At 40.2% G+C, this 18839-nt stretch overlaps 1 protein-coding gene across 2 annotated transcripts in view; it reads left to right on the plus strand.

Annotated features, from left to right (window-relative positions):
• Positions 1-18184: 18184 nt before the first annotated feature.
• Positions 18185-18839, plus strand: part of trim44 (tripartite motif containing 44) — a 49014-nt gene continuing 48359 nt past the window's right edge. The window contains exons 1-2 of one of the 2 annotated variants that reach the window (XM_051952327.1): positions 18185-18409; positions 18485-18557. The gene's annotated coding sequence lies outside the window, so the exon portion shown is untranslated. Of the gene's footprint in view, positions 18558-18839 lie in introns of both variants that reach the window. The other variant, XM_022189964.2, reaches the window with a different exon arrangement.

Consider the following 18839-nt stretch of genomic DNA (forward strand, 5'->3'; position numbering starts at 1 on the left):
GGCAAGCTACTGCAGAAACTTTCCTGAGTTCCTGACCACTAGTAGTGAGCAATGAAATAAGAATGTCACTAGCCATGTTTCCATAACATGTTTTAACATGCCACATCAGAAAAAGCCTACAAGACAGTAAACTCATTTTAAAAAGTTTTTACGCTCACTTGAAGTAGTTTCTGATATTTAAAAAAATATTTAATGAGCATAAAAGTAATTTTCAAAATCAACTCTGGCAAAGTAAACCTTCATGTTGCCTTCATCTCTGGAAAGCATGAATATGACCAATACCAGCAGATATGAAAGAGTAACTATAACTTGCCTGGTCGATAACAGCTCCTGAATACTTCTATCCATTTTTCGTTCATAGATTGCCAAAATTTTGTTTGCTTCTTCTTATTATTTGGTGTTTTCTTTAGCTATTGGTAAAAAAAAAATTAAAAGAGGTTTTGCATCTGACTTCATGTACTCTATTACAACTATGCATAATGTAGCCATCTTCTGATGACAATACACAGCCTAGTTTGTTTGCTCCAAAGCTGTTGATGAAAACAAGCCTAAGTCACATTTTCACGTTTTCAAAGTTCGCTTCAAATTTCCTTGACCGTTATATGGAAACTTGGCCGCTGTTTTGATGGTGTAAGCACTTGGTAACACGCATTTGCATGCATGAGGAAAAAAGTGATATACATGCTTGGCACCAGCTTCACACTGCAGTGAAAAAGGTATCTGCAAACTAGTACGACAATTTGCTCACCACATTTTTTAGGCACACACAAAGACAGATAATGTTGTATTGGGTGCCATTTAAAAAAAAAAAAAAGCATCACTCACCAGTTCCATGATCATCTTTCAGCAACCCTGGGTCAATAGAATGGCTAATAATGACTAATAATGAAAAGGAGTGGCCAATAATGACAGGGAATAAGCAAATTTTGCAGCAACTGTTACAAAAGTGGATAAAGACAAAATTGCAGACATTCTGTGTTTTCCTTGACTATCACAGGAGGCTTTATAATTATATTTTATTATGCACACTTTGAAAATGTTACCTCGCCCAAAGACATTCCTTCTCCTTTACACCTGTAATCTACCTCATCTCAAATAACAAGACTAAGGCATCCAGAACTCCCACGCTAGCAGCAACAGCAATTATCCTCTGACACGTCTGCAGGGCGAGGCGTAGTGTCTAGCACTTCATGACACCCTCACATTACCCTAACCTAAGGGGGAAACAATGCAGGGTGTAGTGGTTCACTTCCTTCCACACTGAGAGGCCATTCAAGAAACAGACCTTTGTGTTTTAACCTTATACTCTGCCTAACATGCATCCTTTGGTAACAGAAGTGAAATGCAGAATGTGGGAGGATTCAATATCCCCTCAATAAAACGGAGCACTTGACAAACACGGCGGGGTTGCAGGAAATGCAGACAGCCGTATCATTTTGTGAATCAGCGAGGCTGAGTTTAGCAAAACAAAAAGGCTCTGGTATAGTGATGCGGCTGCAGTCCTTGTCTCTGTTTTGCAAGGTCTCCTTTCCTCTGCCTTTTCTCTCACCCTTTCCACTTAATTCCCCTCCATGCTTTCTCAATCTATTTCTTCACATCTATTTGGCCTGTGCAAATATTGCCATTGTGAGATCCTGTGAGCATTGATTGATTGTGTGTGGGGGCTAATCATCTGGGCTACTTACAAAGACATCTTCCACCTAATCAATGCCACTGAAAGAGAAACTAAATCTTCTTAGGGTTCCACAATCCTTTGTAATATAGCACCTTCCACCACAAGGGGAATATCTATTTTCTCTCGTTTTGACTCGGTTCATTTTTTCCCCCCACTCCTTCGATTTTTGAACCATCTCATTTATTCTATATCATCTATCATTTAAAAGAAAAAAGAAGGGGGGCTTACTGGGCACTAGGGGTTTGAAATATAGCATTGAGATCAGCTAGTGTATATGAGTCCATTTTAATGGTAAAATTTATGACCTTCCATCAGGAAATAGAAAGCTACAGAGATTGGCTGTGAGATGCTCTAAGACAGACAGCTTACATCTCCAGCAAGGGCAAAGAGAGTGCAGCTAAGTGATTTATTAATTTGTGTGTTGACTTTTATGCTCCTCCTGTAGTGTGATCTACTTTTCATTTTACTATGTGCACCCTTGTGTGTGTTGGGTCTGAAACGACAACATAAAGATGCCCGTACTGTTTACTGTTACCAAGGAAGTCTTTTCCTGAAAGCTTTTTCCGTTTTCAATTTTAAAAGTGACAACGCTTTGAATGCAAACTAGCAGCAATGTAAGAAGCCACACACCACGACTAACCAGCTCTGTGCTGCACAACAAGAACTATGTGGTTTTCTTATATCTCATAAATCATCAGCTGGTGAGTGACGTACAGTCCTAATATTTAAACATGTTGTCAAGTGCATGATTAATAACCTACACATGGTTTTTATTTTAAAATGAGGTTGTAGTTCCAACCTGTTCAGAAATATAAAGTTAGATCTTGCTTAGATCTGACAGCAACAGTTGTCATTAAGATAAGATAAACTGGAGATTGCCAAATAAAAAGTACAAGTATGTTTTTGTCTACCCAAATTCAAGTGTGAATTGTTTCAAAAAGACTTCTGAGAGGCAATCTGTCACCATTTTCATTTGAGGCTGCCTGTTTGAAAAGGGAGAAGGAAGTGTGACCGGCGTAAATCAAAAAAGGTAGATAAGGGGAGAAGGTTTAGCGAATTCGAATTTTGAGATTGAAATGTGAGAAGCATTTTGTTAACTGTTTTCTGATATTTATGAACCTAAAGTAGCTTCATAGATGTTCCTGTGTATCAAAGTTACATACTGTTACCAGAAAAATATTGTCTTTCTACCTGGAAATGGCTGACATGTAACTCTAAATCATTGCCCCTTATAGAATGTGAAAATGTATGATTTGCCTCTTTTCAATTACCCCTCTGCTACTTGATGCAGTCTGAGCACACCAGCTCACCTACAAGTGTGCTCAAACACTGTAATTACTCTATTCTACCCAGCTGTCAGCTGGAATAGTTGGCGTGATTCAGCCATACATGTTTGAACTGGAAACCAGTCCTGAAGAAGAATAATGATACCGAAAGCTCTGCCTCGCAAGTTGACAGGATTGGTTCCTGAGGTTTGTTAAGTATTATACCCTGGAAGTCTCAGTTCATGTTTTGTCATGTCATCTGTATGCTGCAGGTTCAAAATGCTCAGCCATGGTGCTGACAGCTTATTTTGCTCATGATGAGTATTCGAGCACATAAAAAAACAACACATTAACATGTTAACTCTGAAAAATTGATTTTCACCAGACGGGGTCTTTAATTATTAACTGTTTGCTTGGAAAAAAACCCCTCAAAGATCCATCCATAATGAAAGTTGCAACAGTTGCACCTCTATTCTCAACACACTTGTAGATTGTGTGCAACATATAGCAAGAGTCTGAAAGAAAGCTGAAGACAGCACATCTGGTACACTTATTCATACAAATGGCTGCTCTCACTTACATAAACAAAGGACATTGCAGTGACTGCGAGAACAGGAACAGACAAACGGATGACTGAGTGTGCAGACTTAAAGCATGCTGCACGAACGACAGAGTCGGGCCAGGTCCCGTGACCCCAGCCATGCTTTGTTTTTATAACCCTCAGCCTTTTCAAAAACACCCCTCTCTCTGTCTTTGTTTGGGTTCCGGCAATGTTTTTTTTTTCCACTCTGAAGTTGCAGCTGGAAGTGCAAATCACGCAGTAAAAACAGTGGCTGTTTAAGTATGTGCATGTCGTCAGCAAGCTTGTATTCCACGCTGATTCCATGATTCAAAGCCAGAGAACCCACACCTAAGATAGTTGCCCACCAGAACTAATCCATCAGCCTTGTTGGCTGTCAACATGTTGCCTTTCATAGGTATATGCAGCCTGAATTCCCCCCTTCCCAGCTCTCCCTGTCCCCCCTCACCCCTCCCAGGTGTTCCCATAACTCACTGGGCCTCAAATCCCACACGGGCATTCCTGAACTTCAGAGGCACGTCGGCAGATGAGAGCCTGGATTTATGGCTTGCTGATGGACAGTGGAGAGGGAGCGGAGCAGGGGGGCTGGAAGGGCGATAGGGTCCACTTCAAAGAGGAGGAAGCGTTTGTTGTTGTTCTCTCCTACACTCAGCGGTGCACACATATGCACAGCACCGTCTCCCCTTCTGTACCGCTGACAGCTGGAGCGCTCACTCACTGGTTTACACACAGTTACACACAGAGCCATCTTCTCTTTCATTTCATTTTTCGTATCGTGCATGAGCAGATACAGGTGGCGGCTTACACCTTTGAAGTTTGTCTCTCTCCCTCTCACACATCAACAGACGCACAACTATTACAGAAATGACTTTTATTTTTCATAATATCAAAGGTGACCCTTCAAAGATTGCCTCTGAGCTTATTTCACTGCACCTGCATAAAATATTACTTTTGCATTTAAAAAACCCACCTTGTTCCGTGTTATTAGGATTTGTTTTTGTGACTTTGCATAAACACAATAGGTCACAGACTAATGTGCGGATGTGTTTGTGTTTGCGTATGAGCACACCCGCCGTTCCAAACCAGCCAGTGTTACATCACAGAGGCCTGTGGTGTGTGAAGTTGATGGATGTGTGGAGTGGTGTCGTTTCTCTGAGCGGATGTGTAATGAACCCTGCTTTGCTTCTGTAACATTTGGGCTGATTGATTACAAACAAAGGCCATTTAACATGCAGGGGCCCTGCCTCTTAACAATGCAACATAGCCTCACAGATGAGATTACACATATAGCATGAGTAAAGACACCCTGCTTTTGTCCACAGCGTGCTGCTTTTTAAATTAAAGCTGTGCTGATATCAAGCTTTCCCTCCACCCACATAAGTGTAACCACCCAAGATGAGGATGAAGCTGCTTGATGATTCATGTTCAATTTTCTTATCCTTATGCAGCAGTTCTTGAAATTCACTGTTCACTTTTATGGAAGAGAGCATACTGAAGTGTATTTTTTGTTGCTACTTTAAATGACTAAATTGTCTCTCTTTTATTTCCTTTCCTCCATCACCCCCGCCCTTCCTTTTCTATCCAGACACTCCCTAAGACTTTCCTCTTTGAGTTTCCAAACTTTACTCATGTTTTAAGTGGAGAGCTAATGGAACTTGTGGCTGTTATTCCCAGTAACCAGGGCAATTGCAAAGGCTCCAGTCCTCCCGCTGCTTAATCAGACCACTGTTTGTTCACTCTCCCTTCTCTCACGGTCTGGTCTGCCAACAGAAACCAGCAAGGCATTACTGAAAAGCAAAATCTGCACCTTTATATATGTATCTTTATTTCTCTATGCATTCTCCCACATTGTTTTCCATCTCTACCCCATGCTGGGAGCCTATCTAACCTGCTTCATTTCAGTCAGGCAAGGGACCCGCAAAAGTCTGATGTTAGATGTGTGTGTGTGCGTCGTGAGTGTTGTGCTGGCCCTGAAGTGACACAGAGAGGGTATAAATAGAGCAGGCCCACAGATCACTGTGCCAGACAGAATGTGGCATCTGCTGTGCTGGGAGTGCAAAGTGTTTGAGAGCCTCTAAACTCCTCTCCATTTCTCTTCCCTCCTCTCCTTCTCTCATCTTTCTTCCTCTGCACTCCTGTCGGTCGACCCAATCCTCTCGCCCTTTCTCTCCCTCTCTCTTTTTAATTTTGTAAATTTTCTCCTTCCACTTCCTATTATTCCTCTTTCTCTCTTTGTGTCTTTCCTTAAGTCTCTGCCCCACCCTTCTGTCTTATTTTCCTTTTGCCCTCCCCCTCTTCTCACATCTTACCACACATCTGCTGCCATGTGTTGAGCGTTGCGAAGCAGTCCCATTTTCAATTTAGGCTATAAGATCCTATTTCTAAACACACAGAGGGAACCGGAGAGGGGGGAAAATAGAGAGATAGCAACAGAGGAAAAAGGAAAAAAAGAGGTGGCCCTGCAGTTGTTAATAACATCAAAGCCCTGATTTCATATTTACTACGGTTTTAAGATTCCTCTGCTGCCACACTACACATGTTCCATGTAAAAAACTATTTAATCTCATGAGATTATGTGATGTACTTGCAAGGCAATCTTTAGCAAGACGGGCAACTCTGTAAGCACAGGAAGATAATAGCAAAGTCATTGTGATTCTCTGCAGGTTAGTTCCCACACCGAGTCAATTATCAATCCTCCTGATTTAGCGATTCATTTCCCTGCTCGCAATAAAACCATTACAAAGTGAAGCTAACCCCTCTGCCCCCTCTTTCAATTGTCTTTGTCACATGATGTAATAAACTGTAGAAACTGCCACATTACTCCTAAACATAAACACACAACACGAAAATTCAATTAATTACGATTTTGTTGTAGTGTCGGTTTACTTGCTGTATTCATTCATAGGTATTTTTATTTATTTCCCAAAAGCACACCGCTTAATCTCATAATCTGCTTTTGCGGTAACTAGTGTTGTATTCTCTCAAAGACAGCAGGACAAACAGACGGCAAAAACAAGCACACATGCGCACATGCACGTTTGCAGTATCAGCCAAATTAATAAGCAGCTTAACTGTATTTAGATGTCCATTTTTAAAATGACATCCATTCCTTCTACCGTTGCTACATTTTTTTTCTCTTCACCCTATATCTTTCTACTACACTATCTTCACACTGTGTGACAGGTAGTCTTCTGCGTTGTCTTGCTGACTCAGCACTATGCCAACCCCCTCCCCGGCAGTCTAGTAATTGTTTTAAGAGTTGATCTTGGACAGTGGCAGTGGGAGACTTGCAGCAGGAAAGGGAGCTAAAGGGAGGAGCTGCCATCAGCAAGACGGGGGACTGTCCAAGCGTCAGTCAGAGAGCAGCGGCAGGTCATCTTTTCATCGTTTTGTTTGCTCGCGGGCAGTGTGCTAGCCTGTGAAGACGAAATTCAATCTTCATCCTTTCACTCACTGTTTTTCTCTCCCCCTCCACATCATCCCACCCTTTTTGCTGAAACTATTCTCTGCTCCCATTCTCCTTCGAATCCACTCTTCCTCTTTTTCTCGCTCTTCTTCCCTGCCTCTCTTTCTTCTTCTTCTTTCTCAACATTCTGTCAGTTACAGCAGCACAAACACACACAAAAGACTCCCCTTCATTCCGTTGGCCTCGGGGATGGTTGTTTGAGCGAACATTGTATGAATGTCTTTCACCTTTAAATCTGTAATTACCTCAGTGATTGAGCCAAATGCAGTCTCACTCCCCCAGCCTCCCCCATCACCCAATTTTCCTCTCTGTCAGTGAAAGGGAATAGGCTTTATGTTGCCACCTTTTGACTGGCAGGTGCAGTGTTACTGTACTTTGCGATCAATGCTCGACTCTGATTAAAGGGCGCAAATTAAATGACTTAGAAGGCCAGGATCAACATGAGAAGATAATGAGAGGTCTGTTGTGTTGAACAGCTTTGCTTTAAAGACTGGTTTTCAGGTTTCTTGGGGAAATCTCTTTTCCAAACAAGAAATATGTGGAAACTCTTAGATCATCATGTGGAAAATTTTAATTGATTTGGCAAACAATTAGAGTATTTTTTTTGCACACTCACCTTAGAAGTGTTTCTCCGTCAGTATTTTGTAATTCGAGTCCAACACAATCAAGCATGAGCCCCAGAGGACGCCATCGAAGGATTTGGAAGGTTCGAAGGCTCTTGGCATGATTATTCATCCTGAGAACCTTCCAGGGCCTCGTCGGTGCCAGGATGCCATACGTCAGGGGGCACAGAGGAGCATTGTGACCCGGCACCCACGTTCAGGGGCCTGCCGAGAGGGAATGTAGAGGAAAACACTGAATGTCATTGTTATATAGTGCCAGTGATCCGCTCTGTGTCCTCAGCTATGATGTCATGGCAGACAGCAGTCCAGCTGTGGCCAAGCATGCATGACTATTGAAAAAGGTCATTAATCTTGCCATAGTACGATTGCTTGCTTGACTACTTTCGCATGCAAGCCACATCCGATGATAGCCATAGTTGTATTCACACATCTCTTCCTCAGTTTCAAAGTTTTGGATATCAGTGATCTAAAAATACAAATGTTATGCTCTCTACTCCGCAGAGTGTGTGACTCAGTGGCAAGTACACTCTTGTCTGCCATGGATGACGCACAATTGTAGCAAGAAAATGAGCATGCTGTGAGTAAAGCTGAGACAGAACAACTTTAGACAAACATCCCTTTGTGTTTGACTCAATGTTTGCTACAGAGGATATTAATCTGGAGCCAAAAGATCCTAACCAGATTAGTCCAGGGGTGCTTTATTAAACTGAGAATCTTCTATCTTCTTTCTATGAATCGTCTATTCAGAGAAGGAATAAAGTCCTGACATACTAGAAATATTTAAAAACATCACGAGGTGGAGAATGCAGTGCCTATAAAAGTACCCACTCCACTTAGAGGTTTTCCCCTTTTATTGCTTTTCAACATTGAATTACAGTGAGTATTGTTTAGTTTTTTTTTTGACAAGAATTAACAAAAAAACAACTCTTACATGTTACAATAAGTGAAATAGAGATCATCAGTGAATGTGTCTCAAGTAATTGTATCACAAAGACAGCTGTACAATTCAATCTAACATTAAGACATGGAGAAATATAAGGCACATGGATAAATCTGACTAGAACAGGCTGTCTTTAAAAACTTAGTGACTGCAAGAAAGATACAAGTGAGAGAGGTCACCAATACTCCTATGACTTATCTACAGGAGTTAAAAGCTTCAGTGGCTGAGGTGTGAGACAGTGCAGACAGCAACTGTTTCTCACGTTCTTCACAGGTCAAAGCTTTAAAGGAGAGTAAAGGTTCTTTGGTCTGATGAGACCAGTATCAAGCTTTTTTGCCATCAGACTAGATGTTATGTTTGGCAGACACCAAACTTTTCACCAAATCTTGATTTATTATAGGCCTGGCCGATTATTGGCACTGATATTTGTGAATTTCTCCAATATTGTCGTTATCATATATTGCTATGTTGTTATTGACCAATTATCAATAAAATAAACAAGAAAAGCACTTAGAGAGCATAGTACTCCGCCATGGCTGTTCAGTCGTTGTATAGTTCCCAACGGATAAGTCCCGATAAGTCCGCACCCGTGGATTTATAGTAGGATTGCAAACATGTGATCGTCAGCTGGTTGTTTGCTTGTCATCAGACGCCAAGCCGTTATCTCGCAGTGATATGGAAATCCTTAACAAATCTATGGATCCAGACTATAAGCCGTATCACTGCCAAAATCCAATCAGGTGGTCCTTGCGTCACTTCTGACCTTCCCTGAAAATTTCATCCAAATCCGTCATTCTGTTGTTGAGTAATGTTGTACACATTCAGACAAATGTACACCGATCGTCACATAATTCTGCCGCTGTCCTTGTCGGAGTAATTAAGTGTGCTTCTTTCACAGTGGCTATGGCTACACTAGCAGACAACAGCTATGCTAGAAGGCAGCCACAGATTTCCTCAAAACAGTTTGTGGAAAACATTCACTAATAATGCTTCAAGATATTAGCCCAGTGGATAGTATCAGTGACAGAATGATGAAAGATTAACACTGTGGTGGGAACATTATGATGTGGGGATGTTTCTCTGCAGAAGGCCTTGGAAGGCTTGTGAATATAAATGCAGCAAAGTGTTAAAGAAATCTTGCAGGCAACCCGATGCAGTCTGCAAGAAAACAGCGATTTTGGAAAGGTGTTGTTTTTAAGCAAGACAGTGACCAGAAGCATACAGTCAAAGCTACATATAAATGCTTTAAGAGACAACAAGGTGAATGTTGTGTAGTGCCACTGTCAGAGCCCAGACCATTTGAGAATTTGTGTCTGCTGTTGGAAAGGGCTGTTCGCTCACAATCCCTTTGCAACCCGACAGAGCTTGAACAGTTTTGCAAAGAAGAATGAGGTAAAATTGCACTGTCCAGATGTCAAAGGCTGACTGAAACCTATCCACACAGGCTCAGCGCTGTAATAGTGGCCAAAAGGTGCGTCTACAAAATACTGTTTGGTAGGAAGTTCTTTAAAAAAGGCCAATTTATAATGCCCACGATTCAATATTGAAAAGCAATATAAGGGGAAAACCTCCAAGAGGGCTGAATACTTTTTTATGGGTGCTGTATTTTTTCTCGATTGCACCATTGCAGAGGTCTGCCTACTTTACCAAGTTGACAGCACACTAAGCACCTGTGCTTTGTACTATTTTTGTGGCAGCTGGTGGTGGAGGCCAAATCATACATCATTATGCATATAAAACAACCACCAGGATTTTCCCCCAGAAACATGAGTCATCGTAAATAGCAACAACACCTGGCAGTAGCCGTCCTTTTGTGCTACCATATTAGGTTATTTGGATTGTTGTACTCTATATTCACACTTGTGACTCTTTGACAAGAGCATTTTCTTATTACACGCAGCTCATGCAGATCATTACCAAAATCTCTCTTTTGGGCATAAATCCAAAAATAAGTTCAAGGACGGTCACCTCCTGAGATAACAACTCCAGTCTATATACAGATCACCTTTTCAGCCTTGCAGATTAGGTCTCTGTTCCCTTCCCTCAGCCAACAGACCTTTCCAACTGAGGACTGATTGGTCCAATTCCAATGACTGTCATCAAATACAAATTTCCACAATTAATTTAGTTGTGGAATTGATGACAGAAGAAATTAGTCATCTTAAAAACTTAACTTAAAAACTAACACTACAGAAGAACAGCGGGTTTTCATGAGAATAGGTTGACAAGATGCTAACCATGAGCTGCTAGGCGCCTCTGCAACATAAAATAAACATAAAAGAAAGGCACAAAATTGTATTTCTTGCATGGTATTTTGAGGTAATAGTCTTGGAGTCCAGCATTCATGCTGAGCACAGAGATGCCATCAGCCAGCATTGAGGAATTCAGTGCTTTGGAGATACAGCAGACGCATGAGACTGGTCCAGATACAATATACTGTTGTATTGAGGTTTCTGCTGAGAACTGGTTTTGTCAATTACTTTATGCGAGCTAAAAGAAACTCAACGTGATAACATATGGCATTGAAACTGTATGACACTTTTTGTTTTATTAAATCATTGTAATAAAAACAGAATAATCAGGTGAAGGTGTCTGCCTGCCTGGCAATCCACAGCTCCCAACAGCTGCTCAAACTAAGTTATGTGCTCAAAACAAATATATAAAAACGGCTAATCCATCTACACTGCTTGAAATTTTCTCCCATGTGGAACCAACAAGTGAAAGGACCACTGATGTATGATACATTTCAAATTGCTTCAGGAATACAAGCCTAATCTTAATTGCTTCCACACATTGAACTGTGCAGTGAGAATTCAAAGTCTTCATATTAGCTGAGCTGGATGTTTGATTCCACACAACGTTATTACCGTCACCCCTCGAGCAAAAGCGGACCAATAGGAAACTGCCGGCTGCACATCACTGCTCGACGACTAGCGGTGTAAGGCAGTTACTGTGGTCGCAGAATGTGTGTAAGAGGCTGATAAGAGCGCCGTTCGGATCAAACAGGGGTAGGTGAGGGAATATGCGCCAAGGCAAAGATAGCGTTTCACCAGTTCATCTGCTTTGTGTGCTCGACATACATTGCACATGTACACACGAGATACTGAGATATGCTGCGTAAGAAAGATAAAGAAAAGAACAATGTGAATTATGAGATTATGAGGCTTTAATAAGTTTATATAAATTATCGGAAAATGTTTGCTCCCTCTCTATTAACCAGGTACAAAAAATCACTAGAGATTGATTTATAGTTACAATTTAAGTTATTTCATTGCTGATACACACAACAAAGAGTCATGATGCAGTACTTTATGATAACAATGTAGAATATCGGTTTTAACAAACAGACGTGAGGCAGTACTCAATTATTGTGATTCTTAAGTTAACAGAAGATTGTGACTAATGTGTTCCATCATCTTTGAAGGGCTAAACTGCACATAAAAGCCAACGAAAACAAAAATTAACCTTTTGATCCTTACACAATGCATTGACTATATTAACACCATAAAACAAACCCACAATATCGGCTATATGCATTTGTGTCTTCATCTCAGAGGTGTGAGAAAACGCATGCCTGGAAGCAACTGCACTCCACAAAAGCTTTCTTCACAGCCTTTCTCAGCAACCTTAGTATGTCTGCTTCCTGTAGCCTAATATATGTTTTCTCCTAGTCGATGAGAGAAAGACATTAAAAGCAAGAGAGAGCGAGTGAGAGAGAGAGAGAGACCCTGTGGCAGGAGACAGGGAGAGTCGGTGCTTTGCATGATGAATTTGATAATGCACTCTGGACATATTTATGGTAGCACGTCCACTCAAAAGACTGTGAAACAGAAGCTGCAATGTAACAGAGTAAAACTGATGATCTTAGTTCTGACACTTTATAGGCTCAGGTTAGGTTGGGGAAAATAGAAACAGGAGTTTTTGACCTTACAAGCATTTCAAAAACCATTTTACAATGTGGATGAGTGACCGTATTTACCATTTCAAAATAAATACATCTGGCTGTCACAGATGCATATATTGTGCATATTTCATTATAAAGAATTACTAATTAATTACAGCTGTGGCGTTGTAATCATATATACGTGTAATGGATTTCAGTGGGAGTACAAACGCCTCTCTGTATAAAACAGTGCATCAAAAACACAACCTCCAAAAGGATCCGTAACACCTCTGCTAAACAGCCTTAACAAATAAATATGAATATTAGAGCCTCCATAGTTGTAGAATAAATTGCAGGATTGGTGTGTTAGACTGATATATGTTCAGTTAATGCAGTCTTTATAACGACAAATGCATTCCGAATGGCAGTAGTGAGCTTGACAATTATAGCGCTGAATAGAATTTTAAAAATGATCATATTAGAGCAATGTTGTACTTCTTTGTAGCTTGAAATACAACCTGAACATGTTTTCAGGACAAACTTGTGTTAATGGTAGAATACTGTAAGATCATGATGGTACAATGTCTTGGATGACAAGATTTCCAGAAAATGCCGCTCTCTGTCTGTGCCCCTCATATGTGCGCTCGTTGCACAAATTGTGTTTTTTTTTTCATCTTCCCTTACCTGTATCTCACTCCTCACTGCGTCTGATCAGTCTTGACAGCCGTCGTTCCCTTGACTTGCCCTACAAACACAACACACACACAAAGAACACAAACATTACTGCGTGAACACCAGTGGTGTATCTCGTAAAGCAACATTACCGACTTAGCTGTTTAACTGCGTCAGCCAGACCAGGTTTGAAGAGGTTAAAGGTTTCATTTGTTATTTATCCTGCTTCACGAGACGGATTTAAGGAATCTACGAACAAGTGCACAAAACAGCATATTGATTCTGTTTTATAGTTTCCAGCTATGACAGGTGGAGAGAGTTGTGGGAAAGGCAAGAGCAGCTAGAGAGTGATCCAGGGGGCAAATGAGGAGCTGGGAGGCAGAATGAAATATCAACAGATAAAGCAGCAGAGGGAGAGAGAAAGGAAGAGATGCTAACTCACTTCAAGAATTGCTCTTGTGACAGGCCGCTGCTGTTGCACTGAAGGACATTTCATCTTAAGACCAACAGCTGACCTCATGCCAATAAAACAATGTTAAAACTGAGGCATTAGGTAAGTGTTTTCTGTCTGCTCTGCTTGTGTGCCAAAGCTTCCTCCTTCACTCTTGGCTGGCATTTCTGAGAGCTTGATATTCTTCGTGTTGCCAGCATTCATGCCCAAGCTTTTTTTCTGAGCTGCAGAAATATAATTTAGGTAAACAAATTTAGCTGCTATTGCGTGTCACATTTTGTTTCACAAGACTTCCTGGGTAGAGGGAAAAAAAAAGATCACCGGGCCCGTGACCACATATTGTATTTCTATTGAGCGCTTCTTCTAATAAATTGCGAGTCAATGAGGCTTTTAATTGTTTTCAGTTTAACACAGAATGCAAGATGATGCTGTCTTTTAATGTGCAGCAAAATTGAATGCACTGAAAGGCTTTAATAGTCAGATGACCACATAAAGGTGACACGTGATTGTAATCTAAACCACTTTATGCCAAATTCAGGAATTATCTCATGGCCTGTCTGTTCTGTGAAAGAACATTTCCTCAGACTCCACATTTAACTTCACGCTGACCGTGCTGTGTAGTTCAGTGGTACAAGACAATACAGAGCTTGATGTATCTTGCTGTGAAGCGAGTGGCAAAACCGTCTGAGCTTTCAGTTACAAGTCAGCTACAACTCATACATCTGTTATGATTAAGTGCCCTCCAGTAACACTGTTTCAGCTTCACTCATTATATCAGCATGGCTTCAGCAAGTCTCATGCCAAGGCAAATTAGATTTTGCCAGTTAAATATGCTCTCATTGAGTCATCCTTTCTGTTTATAGTCTTATGATAAATCTTTTCTGGTGGCAATCGTTCTATAAGAGTGATTCTCTTCAAAGCAGCTCAAAGACTCTGGCAAAAACAGCATCATCATCCATATCAAGTGGATACTGGAGGACTTCTTGGAAAAGGCTTTATAGTTATTTATGGCATGCCATTCAAATTTGACAAACAGTCAACAATTATTTGCCAAATACTGCTTGTGTGAAGCCCAGCTCAATAGCCTTTTTAGATCTCTCTACAGAGAACAGCTTGTTTTTCCTCATCTCTGTATCTCTCTCCAGACCTCTAATCCCGCTCCATTGTCTCTCAGTGCTGCTTTATGGAGGGTAAGGACATGAACAGAAGGGAAAGCACACATCATAATTAGAAACTCCCCATTAACACGACTGTTAAAATTCCCAATTTGTACACTCTTCCAGCTGAACCTTTTCCGGCACTTGTGTAATAAAATCTATTTGGACTTGCAGCTGTCACTCATTTTGCTGTCATTTCGGACAAATTTATGTACGAGCAATGACTTCCATTTCAATGCATTTTGTGATATAAACACACATTGTTTCTGCTCATTTCGCCTAATCCTCTAAGGAAACTGCCGAAGTTTGTTCTCATCCTTAAGCCCTACTTAGAGCCACTGTTCACCAGCATTATTGAAAGGAAAAGTGCTCTGAGGCATTAATGTACACACAGCATTTTCATGTTTTCTCAAATACGATATTTGAGTAAATGTGGTTACACTGGAAAATTGCTCATTTAACAACAGCTGATTTTTTTAAGGCATGAACAACATATCAGAGCTATGTTGCGTACTGTTTTGGAAAAAGTCTCTCTGAATAAATGTCAATACATGCTTGAATCAAGTCAGACAGACAAAAAGCAAGTTGAAGCACTATCCTACCATCTCTAGTTTCTAAATACCGACTCTGCTTGTTAATGACATGATGTGTTTCTTTCAAGGTCTGGCAAGGTTTTCTCAAGGGCTGTAAATAAATAAATATGTTTGTGCTACAAAAGCATGTCAGAAAAAAAACAATAGATTTTCACAATGCTGTGGACTTGGTGTTTTGACATTTTCTACTATTCAACATGGTTCAGGTGGAATCATGTGCACTTCTCTCTGAAGAGACAAAGGTATGATTTGCTACTGCAAAATATTTCTAGTCACATGCAATGGGAAAACTGCTTTTAGGTTTTCTCCTGTACAACCCTGGAACATTTTGTAGCAAACACTGAAGCCTGGTAAACTGCACCTGTAGATCAATTTAAATCCATGATTACAGACTGCACTGCTTTTGAATGCAGCTGTTCTTAACTGTGTTTTTTCCTTGTTAATTGTTCCCTGTTAATTCGGTTTGGATTGTACTTCGACATCACTGTAAAGGAGGCCCTGCCCTCAAAAAAATCCTCGACATTTAAATAAAAGTTGACTAAAGTTGGCTTGGCACCAAAGTAACGTGCAATCCTAACTTTAAAAGTGTTAGGTCCCCTTACTCATGTGAAATCTGCTGGCTTTCACGTTTCATGTCTCTCAACCATAAAGTCACATTTCAAGCTGAATGTCAATATTACAAGTCTAGTTCTTTAAAGAAGTCTCCATGTTCAGTGTCTCCATGACGAGTTGCCATATGATGGCAGAATACGGCAGAATATGTGTAATATCTTAAACATAACAGTGTCTCATAATCACCCACATGATTTCATTAATAAATTAATTCAAGTATAGAGAAATAATTTCTATCAAAACTGTGAAATGTAAACGAAACATTCTGAATATAGCTCAGTGCCTGGAGTGTTTTGGAAAAAGTCTCTCTGAATAAATGTCAATACATGCTTGAATGAGGTCAGACAGACAAAAAGCAAATTGAAGTACTATCCTACCATCTCTAGTGTCTACATACTGACGATGCTTATTAAAGACATGATGTGTTTCTTTCAAGGTCTGGCAAGGCTTTCAATAAATAAATATACTTACGCTAAAAACGTAAGTCAGAAAAAGAAACAACAGATGTTCATAATACTGTGTACTTCATGCTTTGACATTTTCTGCTATTCAACAGAGTTCAGGGGGAAACTGAAGAGTGAAGAAACAAAGGTACGATTTGCTACTGCAAAATATTTCTAGTCACATGCAATGGGAAAACTGCTTTTAGTTTTTCTCCTGTAGAACCCTGGAACATTTTGTAGCAAACACTGAAACCTGGTAAACTGTATCTGTAGAACAATTTAAATCCATAATTGCAGACTACATTGCACAATGCAACTGTTCTTAACTGTGTTCTTGTTTGTTTTCAGTTAATTGTTGCCTGGTTATTCTGTTTCGGTGTGTGATGTACTCTTGACATCACTGTGCCCTCAAAAAAAGTCCTCGAGATTTTTAAAAAAAAGTTGACTAAAGTTGGCCTGGCACTAAAGTAACACGTAATCCTAGCTTTAACTGTGTTAGGTCTCTTTACTCATGTGAAATCTGCTGGCTGTCAAGTTTCTCAACCAGAAAGCCAAAGTGAAATTCTAGCTGAATGTCAATATTACAAGTCTAGTTCTTTAAAGAAGTCTCCAGGTTCAGTGTCTACATGAGGAGTTGGCACATGATGGGAGACTTTCAGAGTTTGCTTAATGAACATTGTTTTATAGAAAAATATCCAGAGCCCCCATAACATCCCCACAACATTGGCTTGCAATTATCTTAAACTTCTCTAATGTTCTATTTATCATTTCAAATACTGTTCCCATGAAGGTTCCTAAGACAGGATGTTTTATCATTCAGAATATGTGGAAGGAGGATTTTCAAAGTAACAGTCAAAAAATGATTTCTGGATCGAGGCCACACTGCTGTAAGTGAACATTAACAAAGGTGAAATATTTTGCCTGCAATTTTCTGAGGATGTTTTTGGGGAAAACACTATTCTATAAAACATCCCCATAATAACAAAGAGAGGACGTGCTCTATTCTACATACAAAAAAGTCATAGAGGCTTCAGATGACAGAATATACAACAATGTGATATATTAACAAAGCATTTTTTTTTACCACAATTCTTCTATAATAGCTTCCCCCCAATGTTTGATGAGAACAAATCAACATTATGCAAAATGCTACCACCAAACATTTTTAGAATGCCTTTAGAGCACACTACTCTACCCTTAAGAAGAAATTCTGGGAATAATTATAGAAATAATAAAGCCCCCAAAACACTAAAACTTTTTAGTTTCTCAGAGCTTTTTTGGAGAAAAAAAAAAATCTAGTTGGGAAGAAGGAAACAATTATATGCTCTGTGAAATTACCACAGCATGTTTTGTAGTAATGCCTTAAACATAGCTCCAAAGTATCAATTTTACATTCAACTGCTCATTTGTATTTATTTTTAATTATAAACTTCGTCCATCATTCCACACTTTTATGCTTCTTCACTTGTTTATTTTGAAATAATTCAATAAGCAAACAAAACCAAATCCTTCCTTGTGTCAAGGGCAAGTAAACTTGTTCTTGGGGAAAAACAGAGGAAGAAGAAGAAGAGGAAACAGGCTTCTGGTGAGTCTCTGGTGCAGAGGAAATTATTTAGATCCTTTCATTGGCAACAAGACAGAAACTGCAGCTTAGAAGGAGCTTTTGGTGGCGTTTGTTTTCCAGCTAGCAAGAAAGAAACTGGCGCTAGCTAACGTACAAGCTAAATAATGAGCTAATAGCTAATTAAATAATGACGTAAGGGAGCTTATTGTATTTTTGCGTTGCAAGTGTGGGAGTGTCTTATTTCTACCTGCCTCTGGTTGGAGTTTCTCTGCATTTCTTGAGCCTGTCAGACGAGTTTTCTCTTTCCAGCCTCTGCGTGTCTCTGCCGCTCCCAAACACACAGGAGACTACAAGCAAGGCGTAGAAGAAAAAAGAAGCAGACAGGAGCTGATGAAAATAAGGAAGTAAACGCTGTCGGACAGGCGCTGGAGTCCCATTTTTTTTCTTTACTGCTGTAAAGTGAAAACACATCAGTCGACAGCTCGGTAATAGAATTCCAGACACGACGTGCTGTGCTAAGGAAGTTAGCCGTCAAGCTAATTCTCCCACCTTTTCTCTAGAACAAGCCCCCTCAGACAGGAAAAAGAAAAAAACAAAAAAACGAGAGAAAGGTGGACAGGAAGACACAGACGAGTAAGTACACACTGCAGATAGCAGGAAACTGTCCTGCAGGATGAGGTGTGTGTGTTTGTGTGAGTCAGACAGAGAAATAGCACAAAGAAAGAGGGTCGAGTTTTCTCTGCAGTACAGCACTTTTTCACTCGACTGTTTGTGTCAGCAGTGTGAAAGAGAGCACAAACACAGCTGAAGAGAAGAAAGTGAAGATACAATGGAAAAGTGTATGTGTGTCTTAGAGTCAGCTTTTTGCGTTCAGAGTGGACAAAAAAAACTAATAAAATATGAAAAGGTCATGGC

The sequence above is a fragment of the Acanthochromis polyacanthus genome, chromosome 8 (assembly GCF_021347895.1).
Source record: "Acanthochromis polyacanthus isolate Apoly-LR-REF ecotype Palm Island chromosome 8, KAUST_Apoly_ChrSc, whole genome shotgun sequence".
NCBI lineage: Eukaryota > Metazoa > Chordata > Actinopteri > Pomacentridae > Acanthochromis > Acanthochromis polyacanthus.